General features: G+C 46.9%; 1 long non-coding RNA gene across 1 annotated transcript; it reads left to right on the plus strand.

Moving 5' to 3' along the window:
• Positions 1 to 2,711: 2,711 nt before the first annotated feature.
• Positions 2,712 to 8,989, plus strand: LOC147350587 (uncharacterized). Its single transcript, XR_015148994.1, has 3 exons — positions 2,712 to 3,541; positions 7,142 to 7,262; positions 8,244 to 8,989. It is a non-coding gene; the product is annotated as an uncharacterized LOC147350587 (long non-coding RNA).
• The last annotated feature ends 1,279 nt before the right edge of the window (positions 8,990 to 10,268 follow it).

Here is a 10,268-nt window from a genome sequence, read left to right on the forward strand (position 1 = left end):
GCCCTCTGCCCCTGCTGCATCCAGGCGCTGAGAGCGCTGTAGGGCCTGCCCTTCAGGATAGTGGTCTTGAGCTCAGTCTGGCTTCACCCCGTTTGTGGGGACACAGGTCATGTACCCAAATGACAGCCCCAGTTTTCTTGACTGTAAATGGGGAAATGATAGCACTGTCACCCGGAAGGCAGGTGACGCTTTCCTTTCTCTAAGCAGCTGGCCTGGAGCAGGTGACTCAGTGATGTCATTTCCTGTTCTTGTAGGCCGGGCAACAGGTGATAGGGCCTTGGCTTTCCTGGGGCTGGGCCTGGGGTTTCTCAGTGCTCTAGGTCTCCAGGGGATCGCATTACCAGGGCCCTATTCTCTGTCTAGCAGTGGAGAGACCACCAGGCAGAGTCCCTGGGACAGTGTGAGTGGGGAACGGACCTCAGCCAGGCTTTGTGGGCCACAAGGTGCTGTGGGTCCTGAAACCAGGGAGTTGTGTGGCTTAGGACCAGCACCCGGATACCCTGAGCCTGGCCTCAGTGCCCTAGCAGCAGCTGGGGGGCTCCTGCTGGAGCCCTTGGAGCTCTGGCCCCGGGCTGTGTGGAGGTCTCATTAGATAATACGGCCCTTCTGGGCTCTCTGCAGCCCTGTCTGGAGTTTCCTCTGAAATGACCAGAGGCAGGGCCAGGTGACTGTGTCAGAGGGAGGTCACCAGGATGACTTGGCCCCAGGACCGTGACCCAGTGGAGCCCCGAGCCCGGTCTCCAAGGGCCAGCTGGCTCGAGAGCTGGAACCCAGGCCCCTTCCTGGCTCTCGGGGTCTGCTCCGGGAACTCCCTGCTCCTGGGATGCCCTGACCCTTTGCGGTGTCCAACCTGCTGGCCTTGGAAGGGACCCGGGCACTTTGGAAGGGGTTTTGGAGGGCTGAGCCAGACAACTCAGCCCAGCTGGCTTTGGCTCACTGACTCAATCCTCACCTTGACCTTTCCTTCTCACCAGCTATTTATGGGTGTTTCCTGTCCCCTGAATAGGTAAAGAAAAGGGAAGTGAGAGAAGCTCAAGGCATGGTGGCTTTGTCTTTATTAATAATTTTAAAAATGACACGTGCTTGGAGTGAAAAATGTCACTGCTTGAGAAGCACACACTCTGAAAATTGAAAGTGCCCTACCTCCCCATCCAGAAGGACGGTGTCGGTTTGTTGTGTCGGTTTGGCTGGAGCCCCACCAGCTCTGTCCTGAGGGATTGATTGTAGCGCCCCCATCCCCCACCCCACACACATACACACTAACTTTGAAAAAATAAAAGCAGGGAAGCCACTCTATATACATCTACATACAATCTGTATACATATGGGGCTTCCCTGGAGATTCAGGGTAGAGAATCTGCCTGCAATGCAGGAGACCTGGGTTCGATCTCTGGATCGGGAAGATCCCCTGCTCATTCCAGTATTCTTGCCTGGAGAATTCCATGGGCAGAAGAGCCTGGCCGGCTACAGTCCATGGAATTGCAGAGTCGGACATGACTGAGCATCTAACTAACACTTACATTGAATAAATATACACTGAGTATATTGAATGAATATATCACACTGAATGAACATGCAGTAAACTACTATCTGCTTTTTCCCTCAGCAACAGATGCTGGACCTCAGAGATAATCCTTTAGGGCTGTAGTTTTCAGCCCTGGCTGGACTTCAGAGCCCCTGGGCAGATATGGAAAGTCTCAGTGCTGAGGCCCCACTCTAAGTGAGTTACATTAGAAGCACTGGGGATAGGACCCAGGTATCAGGACTTTGAACCCAGGGACTCCAGTGTGTGGCCAGGACTGAGAACGCTGCTCTGGGCTCCCCGCCAGCACCCGGGAACAGGAACCAACCTGCCTCGCAGTATGTGGGGTGGGAGCTAATGTGACCAGGACTCTCTGATTTTATTTTATTTATTTATTTAAGGCCAAGCCAGTCAATTTATGGGATCTTAGTTCCTTGACCAGGGATCGAACCTCTGCCCCCCGGCACTGGAAGTGAGGATTCTTAACCTGGACTGTCAGGGCAGTTCCAGGACTCTCTGCTTTTTAGAGCTGACAGTGCTGAGTTCTGTCTGGGAAAATGAAAAAAAATTTTTTTTATTTTATAAAGTCAGAGAAATATCCCCAGTGTCGTAGTCTCTCTTTCTCTTTGGGATGGTTACTTTGCCAGGGCTAGGACCAAGTGGGTTGAAGGTTCTCCTGCCTCTTCATCAAAGAAACCTGTCAGTTAGGACCTGGAAGAGCCACCCAGCTTATCCTTGACCAAGTAAGCCCCATGGGACACCTACTGTGTTCATTTCCACAGAAGGCATTTTATAAACACTACCCCTATTCTGGAATTTGATGCTTTGACAATTGGAACTTATTAATGGTACCACCCTTATGGCAGAAAGTGAAGAGGAACTAAAAAGCCTCTTGATGAAAGTGAAAGTGGAGAGTGAAAAAGTTGGCTTAAAGCTCAACATTCAGAAAACGAAGATCATGGCATCTGATCCCATCATTTCATGAGAAATAGATGGGGAAACAGTGGAAACAGCGTCAGACTTTATTTTTTTGGGCTCCAAAATCACTGCAGATGGTGACTGCAGCCATGAAATTAAAAGACGCTTACTCCTTGGAAGGAAAGTTATGACCAACCTAGATAGCATATTCAAAGGCAGAGACATACTTTGCCAACAAAGGTCCGTCTAATCAAGGCTATGGTTTTTCCAGTGGTCATATATGGATGTGAGAGTTGGACTGTGAAGAAAGCTGAGCACCAAAGAATTGATGCTTTTGAACTGTGGTGTTGGAGAAGACTCTTGAGAGTCCCTTGGACTGCAAGGAGATCCAACCAGTCCATTCTGAAGGAGATCAGCCCTGGGATTTCTTTGGGAGGAATGATGCTAAAGCTGAAACTCCAGTCCTTTGGCCACCTCATGAGAAGAGTTGACTCATTGGAAAAGACCCTGATGCTGGGAGGGATTGGGGGCAGGAGGAGAAGGGGACGACAGAGGATGAGATGGCTGGATGGCATCACTGACTCGATGGACGTGAGTCTGAGTGAACTCCAGGAGTTGGTGATGGACAGGGAGGCCTGGCGTGCTGCAATTCATGGGGTCGCAAAGAGTCGGACACGACTGAGTGACTGAACTGAACTGAACTGAACTGAATGGTATATGTTAGTAACTGATGCTTTTGAACTGTGGTGTTGGAGAAGACTTTTGAGAGTCCCTTGGACTGCAAGGAGATCCAACCAGTCCATCCTAAAGGAACTCAGTCCTGAATATTCATTGGAAGGACTGATGCTGAAGCTGAAACTCCAATACTTTGGCCACCTGATGCGAAGAACTGACTAATTTAAAAAGACCCTGATGCTGGGAAAGATTGAAGGCAGGAGGAGAAGGGAACAACAGAGGATGAGATGGTTGGATGGCATCACCGACTCAATGGACATGAGTTTGAGCAAGCTCCGGGAGTTGGTGATGGACAGGGAAAGCTGGTGTGCTGCAGTCCACGGGCAAAGAGTCAGACACGACTGAGCGACTGAACTGAAGTGAATGGTATGTGTATCTGGGTCTGTGTGTGTTCACATGCGCATCTGTGTGTATATATCTGTGTATTTGTGTCTCTATGTATGTGTGTCTCCATGTACGTATGTGTATGTCCATGTGTCTGTGTGTGTTTGTGCTTCTGTGTGTGTCTGTGTACATCTGTGTGTGTGTGTGTGTGTGTGTGGTCTGGGGAAGTATGTCTCATTCACCCTGTGTCCTGGCTGGCATGGTCTGCGGTGTGTCAGTAAATATCTGCCAAATAAAGGCCTCTGAATAGGTGGCGCTGTTTGCGAGATGCTGACTCCAGGCCCTGGACTTCAACTTCACTGGCTGGGCCTTACCCTCAATGACTTCTGTAGGAGGTGTTGCTGCTATTTGCCCATCTCCAGGTGAGGAGCCGAGGTGGTGGTGGGTGACACGGTCACGGTTACTCTGTACTCCGCCTGTCTTCACTGCATGGCACCGCGCCCTCTGGGAGCTGACCACCAGCCCCGGGGCTTCCCCTGAGGGACGGGTGTTTGCTGAACCTGGCTTCCTGCAGGTCATGAGACAGACGGTCGTGACCTCCATGAGCTGTGCTTCATCTCCCTGGGCCAGCGGTACTGGGGATGAGACGGTGATCGTGACACCAACTAGTGAGTTTGGTGTGTACTCTGTGTCACTGTGCTATGACTGCACTGTGAGCTCATCTCATCCTCACACTCCCAGCTGAAGTGAGTCCTTATTACCCTGTTGACACACACCCTCCTGGTCACTGCTCTGCCCACAGCCTCCAAGGTCCTGCTGTGAAGCCCTGCAGGGTCTGGCCACTCTGCTTCCTTCTTCCCCAGCTCCCTCCCCAGGATTACTAGGATTCTGAGAATAAACACTAAATATTTGTTCTCAAGAAGCTTATACGGAAGTGAAGAGCCCGATGTGTAAACCAGTAGTCACGCTCCACTGGGGCTGTGCTATGGAGCTATGACCCACGGCACTCCATGGCCACAGGGTGATCGCTGTCCCAGCCTACCGCAGCCCAGGAAGGATGCCTGGGCCAGGTGTAAAGTCAACCTCAACCCGAACCTTGAACACAGCCTTTTTAAAAAAACTGCTTTATTGAGGTATACTTTAAATATCGTGACACTTAAGAGTACAATTCAGTGCTTTTGGGGGTAGTTTCACCCACTGGTACAACCATCACCATAAATCACTTTTAGAACATTTGGATAGTCCCCAGTCAGAAGCCTTTTCCATGCCCATTTACAGGTAGTCCCTGTTCCCACCCCGCCCTACACAACTGCTAATCTGCTCCCTGTCTCTGCCGATTTGCCTTTTCTGGACATCTTATTAAAGCAGAGTCATACACTGTTTAGTCCCTTATGTCTGGCTTCGTTCGTTCATCATAACATCTCTGAGGTTTATCTGTGTGGCAGTGTCTGTCATCTGTCTGTCCCTTTTTATTGCTGACGGTTCTGGTGTGTGGATCGGCCACATTTGGCCTATTCATTTCATTTATCGGTTGATGGACATTTAGGTTGTTTCCAGTTTGGGGCTATTATGAATAACACTTCTATGAACACTGACTCACACCTCTTTGTGTGGGCATATGTTTTTGTTTCTCTAAGGTGGAGACCTAGGAGTGGAATTGCTGGGTCACGTGGGAGGTTTATGTTTACCTTTTTGAGGAGCCATCAAACTATTTTCCAAAGATGTTGCCCCGTTTTATGTTTCTACCTGCATGGTATGAATGTTCCGTTTCTCCACATCTTAGCCAGCATTTGTTATTATATGTCATTTTGATCACAGTCATTCTAGTGGGTATGATATAGATCTCATTTGACATTTGTGCTTCCTTAATGACTAATGAGCATCTGTTCAAGTGCTTATCACCTATGGGTATGTCTTCTTTGGAGAAATATCTGTTCATCTTGCTTATCTTTTGATTGGGTTGTGTGACATATCGTTGAGCCACAGAAGTTCTTTGTAGAAACCAGATCATGAGTCCTTTAAGAGATTCGGTTTTGCAAATATTTTGCCCTAGCTTACTGTTTACCTTTTCATTTTCTTAGTGGTGGCTCTTAAGCACAAAAATTTTGAACCTTGATGAATTTCAGCTTATTGATTTTTTTTTTATTTTATAAACCAAGCTAAGAAAGCTTTGCCTGACACGAAGTTTATAAGATTTTCCCCTCCGCGTGTCCTTTTAAAAGTTGTATAGTTTTAGTTCTTACATTTAAGTTAATGATCCATTTTGAGTTAATTTTTGTATGTGGTGTGAGGTAAGGGTAAGTTCTTCCTTTTGCAAGTGGACAGAGAGCCGGTTATTCCATCACTATTTGTTAAGCAGACTATCCTTTCTTCCAATGAACTGCCTTGGCATTGTTGTCAAAAATCAATCAACCACAAATGTAAGGATTTATTTCTGAACTCTCGATTCTGTTCCATTGACCCATATGCCAGTACCACAACATCTTGACAGTAACTTTATAGTGAGTCTTGAAATCAGGAAGTGAAGATCCTACAAATTTGTTCTTCTCTTTCAGGAATGTTTTGGCTATTCTAGGTATTTTTCATTACCATATAAATTTTAGGATCAGTTTGCAAATTTCTGGGGAAAAAATGCCTGCTGGAATTTTGATAGTGATTATGTTGAATCTAAGGGCTTCCCCAGTGGCTCAGCGGTAAAGAATCTACCTGCGATGTAGGAGACCTGTGTTCAATCCCTGGTTGGGGAAGATCCCCTGGAGGAGGAAACGGCAACCCCCTCCAGTGTTCTTGCCTGGAGAATCCCATGGACAGAGGAGTCTTGCAGGCTACAGTCCATAGGCTCGCAAAGATCGAACACAACTGAAGTGACTGAGAGAGCAATGTTGAATCTATATATCAACTTGGAAGACCAACATTGTCTTCCAATCTAAGAACATGGAATGTCTCTCCAATTACTTACAGTTTAATTTCCCTCAGTGAAATATTGTAATAGTGTATGTCTCGTATTTCTTTTGTTAAATTAATTCCTAAATATTTTATTCTAGTTGACACTATTAGGAAATGGGGCGGGGATGGTGGTGGTGGTGTGTCACACGTAGCCTGCAGGATCCTAGTTCCCTGACTAGGGATTGAACCTGTTCCCCCTGCAGTGGAAGTGCAGAGTCCCAACCACTGAACTGCCAGGGAATTCCCTGGAATTATACTCTTAATTTCATTTTTGGCTTGCTCATTGTTTGCTACGTGGAAATAAAATTGACTTCTATGTACTGATCCTGTATCCTGTGACCTTGTACTTGTTTACTAGTTCTCATAGTGTCAAACTTTTCTTTCAGATTCCATAGGATTTTCTCCGTATGGGATTACGTCATCTGAGAATGAAGCCAGTGTCCTTCTTCCTTTCCAGTCTGGATGCCTCTGGCCTGTTTCCTGTTCTTGCGAGGCTTGTTTCTGTTTGGGGGTGTCTGCCTGAATGGTTCTTCCCCTAGATGCTCCATGGCTCACTCCCTCACCCCCTTAAGTCTTAACTCAAATGTCAACTTCTTGCCAAGGCCTTCTTGGAACACCCTACTTACACTGAGCCCCTCCCCCAACCCACTCCTACTTCTAACCCTTTTCTTCCTTTGTATCAATATTTCTCTACAGCACTGACCGTTTCAGACTTTATCCCTCTCCCCTCTCAAGATGGTCCTGAGAGTTCCAAGAAGGAATAATGTGCCTGGAAGGAGGGCCTGAGTTGGTCTCAGCCACTGGGGGATGAAGGAAGGTATAGAAAGCGTGCCTCTGGGGCTCTCACATTCCTGCCCCACCCTTCGTGGCTGGGAGGGGAAGGATCTCTACACAGATATTAAGGAGGCAGTGGGTGGGGGTACCCAGGGAGGCTCATATATATCCATGCCTGCCTGAACACCCCAGCCACACTCAGACAAGGCCTCACTTAGACAAGGGTTCTACCTGAAGCTTGATTTCACCAGAACAGAAAATGCGGGCACTCAGGAGATGGGGAGACTAGAGATGGGAGCTCAGTGACTCCTCCAGCCGCTGACCCTTTGGAGACCATCCTCTGCCCCTGGCGACCAGGAAAACACATTCCCTCTCTACGCGGGATTAAGGAATAGGATCTCTTTACACCCTCTCCCTTGTCTGGAGCTTGTCCCAGAACTAGGACAGGGGCTAGGTGGGGGTGATTCCAGGGCCCAGTCTAGGCGTTTGTGGGTGGGGGCTATGGCAGAAAAAGCCCCCAGCTGGACGTCAAGCGGTCCTATTCTGCTCTGTCTTTGCAGCAGAGTCGACTTGAGGCTAGAGAGTCAAGCCTTGGGTGGGTTTCCATCTCCATCAGATAGACCTGAGGAAGCCGCCTTATTCTTGGGGGGGGGGGTGGTTGCTCCCCCACTCTGGGCCTCCATTTCTTCATCTGCACAACCAGTGTAAGAACACCTCTTCTGGGCCTGGGGACTCCCCAAGAAGGTATTGACCATTAAAATATGGATTACATATTCATATACAATATACATACTTTTTTAGTGAAATACACATAAAAGTTATCATCTCAACCATTGGTTAAGTGCAGAGGTCAGTGGCATTAACTACATTCCCATTGCTGTGCAGCCCAAGGAGATACTGTCCTTTAAACAGTACTGTCCATGCCCCAGGCTCCCCTCTGGGGCCCCAGCTGTGCTGGTGTCATCCTCTGCCTGTCCATGTGCACCTGAGTGGCAAGATGACTCATGTGTTCCTCTCTCTCCAGGCTGAGACCATGTGTCGTTCATCTCCTGGTCCCCAGTGCGCCGCACAGGCTTGGCACAGACTGGACACTCCATAAAAAGGAGCGAGTTAGCCTTGCGGGAGGTGGAGCCATCACGGACCAAGCTGTTGGTGCAGTTTCTCAGGGTGGCTGCAGAGCAGCATGACGGTGCTGCTGCTGCTGCTGCTAAGTCGATTCAGTCGTGTCCGACTCTGTGTGACCCCAGAGACGGCAGCCCACCAGGCTCTGCCGTCCCTGGGATTCTCCAGGCAAGAACACTGGAGTGGGTTGCCATTTCCTTCTGCAATGTATGAAAGTGAAAAGTGAAAGTGAAGTCGCTCAGTCGCGTCCGACTCGTAGACTCATGGACTGCAGCCCACCAGGCTCTTCCATCCATGGGATTTTCCAGGCAAGAGTACTGGAGTGGCGTGCCATTGCCATCTCCGGGAGCATGATGCAGGGGGTCTCAAACCACGCATATCCCTCCAGACAGCACATCCAGATCACTTAACCCTCCGGAGAGCTTTAGAGAAGGGTGCTAGTCATCTCCACTTTAGAGATGAGGAAACTGGGGTCAAGGGAGGGTGTGTGACTTGCCCCAGCATCATCCTCTGAGGCTACTGGCAGAGCTGGGATTCAAAGCCAGGTGCTGGGGTGGGGTTGCACTAGTTTTCTTTAAATTATGAAACTTTTTAATTGATGAAAGCACTCTACATCATTAAACGCACTTTGAAAGTGATTACATTTCACTTCAATTGTAAGTTATCTTTTGTTAATATACCTTGATTTAAAGAATACCCTAAATTTGCATTGACAGGTTGCTAGGTGAATCATTAGACTGAATGCACAACTGCCTTATTACAATTCTTTTCTCTCCTCAGTGAGTCTGAAATGATTGAGTCTAAATTAGAGAACAGGACAGTAAACCTTATAAATGGCTAGTGTTTCTGAGATGCATCAGCAAGATCTCTGCTAACCCTTTGAATGAACCCTTTTACTTGAGTAAAGAACTTAGTCCAATTTAATAACATTTGGATTTAAGGCTGTTTTTTCAAAGCCTATTAGCAGTTCTCAGGGACTGGCTCAGATTAAAATCAATCAGCAGAGCTTCCAGAGTTCAAATCTCTGTGGATTTGGCAGATTGCGGATGCCTCAGTTTCCTTGTTTGTAAACGGGGACAGTAATGATTAATGAGTTGGCTGATGAAATAGTGCCCGGTGCTCACAGTATCAATTATTACTGTCTCACCTGAGCTAGCTGTTTTTGCTGATAGCTTCCACTTCACCAGTTCACCTCGAGGCCATGTGACTGGAACTCACGTTTTATTATGAAAAATTTCAGGCATACAGAAACGGTGAAAGAATAGCAGTCATGGACACCCTTACACCCTACATAGACTCAATAATTGTGTTGCGCCATTTAATTCATTTACTGGTGTGTGTATTTTCTTCTGAACATTTCAAGCAAGTTGCTAACATCATGACCTTTTACTGCCAAACACTTCAGCATGCATCTTTTAAGGTCTAGACATTTTCCTAAGCAACCACCAAAGTGAACATTTCTATAGTATCTTTTAACACCTAATTCATATTCAAATTTCTCTTCTCAGCAGAGGGTACCTTCAAATTTTTGGATTTTTGCCAACCTGAAGGATGCGAGTCTCTCACCTTCGTTAGAATTTTCTTGTCTCTTATTATGATTATGAATACACATCTTCTTACATGTTCTGGGTCCTTTTGCAGCTCTTTTCCTGGAACTATCTCCTTGTGGTTTTTGTCCATTATAAAATCATACTTTTGTTTTTTTTTAATCTCTATTTTTAAATACTCCTTAAATACCAGTGAAATTAGCCTTTGTCTACCACTTGTCTTTTTTTTTTTTAAAAATGTTGCTTATGAAGTTTTATTTTTGCCATAAAAAGCTTTTTAAAAATTTATGTAGTTGAATTTATCAAGTTTTTCTTTTACTGTTTCCGAATTTTGAGTCCTAAACTGAAAGGCTTTTCTCACTCCATTGTTATATAGGAAT

Source organism: Bos grunniens, chromosome 20 (assembly GCF_055505025.1).
Source record: "Bos grunniens cultivar Pamir isolate PY7600 chromosome 20, Bosgru_T2T1.0, whole genome shotgun sequence".
Taxonomy (NCBI): domain Eukaryota; kingdom Metazoa; phylum Chordata; class Mammalia; order Artiodactyla; family Bovidae; genus Bos; species Bos grunniens.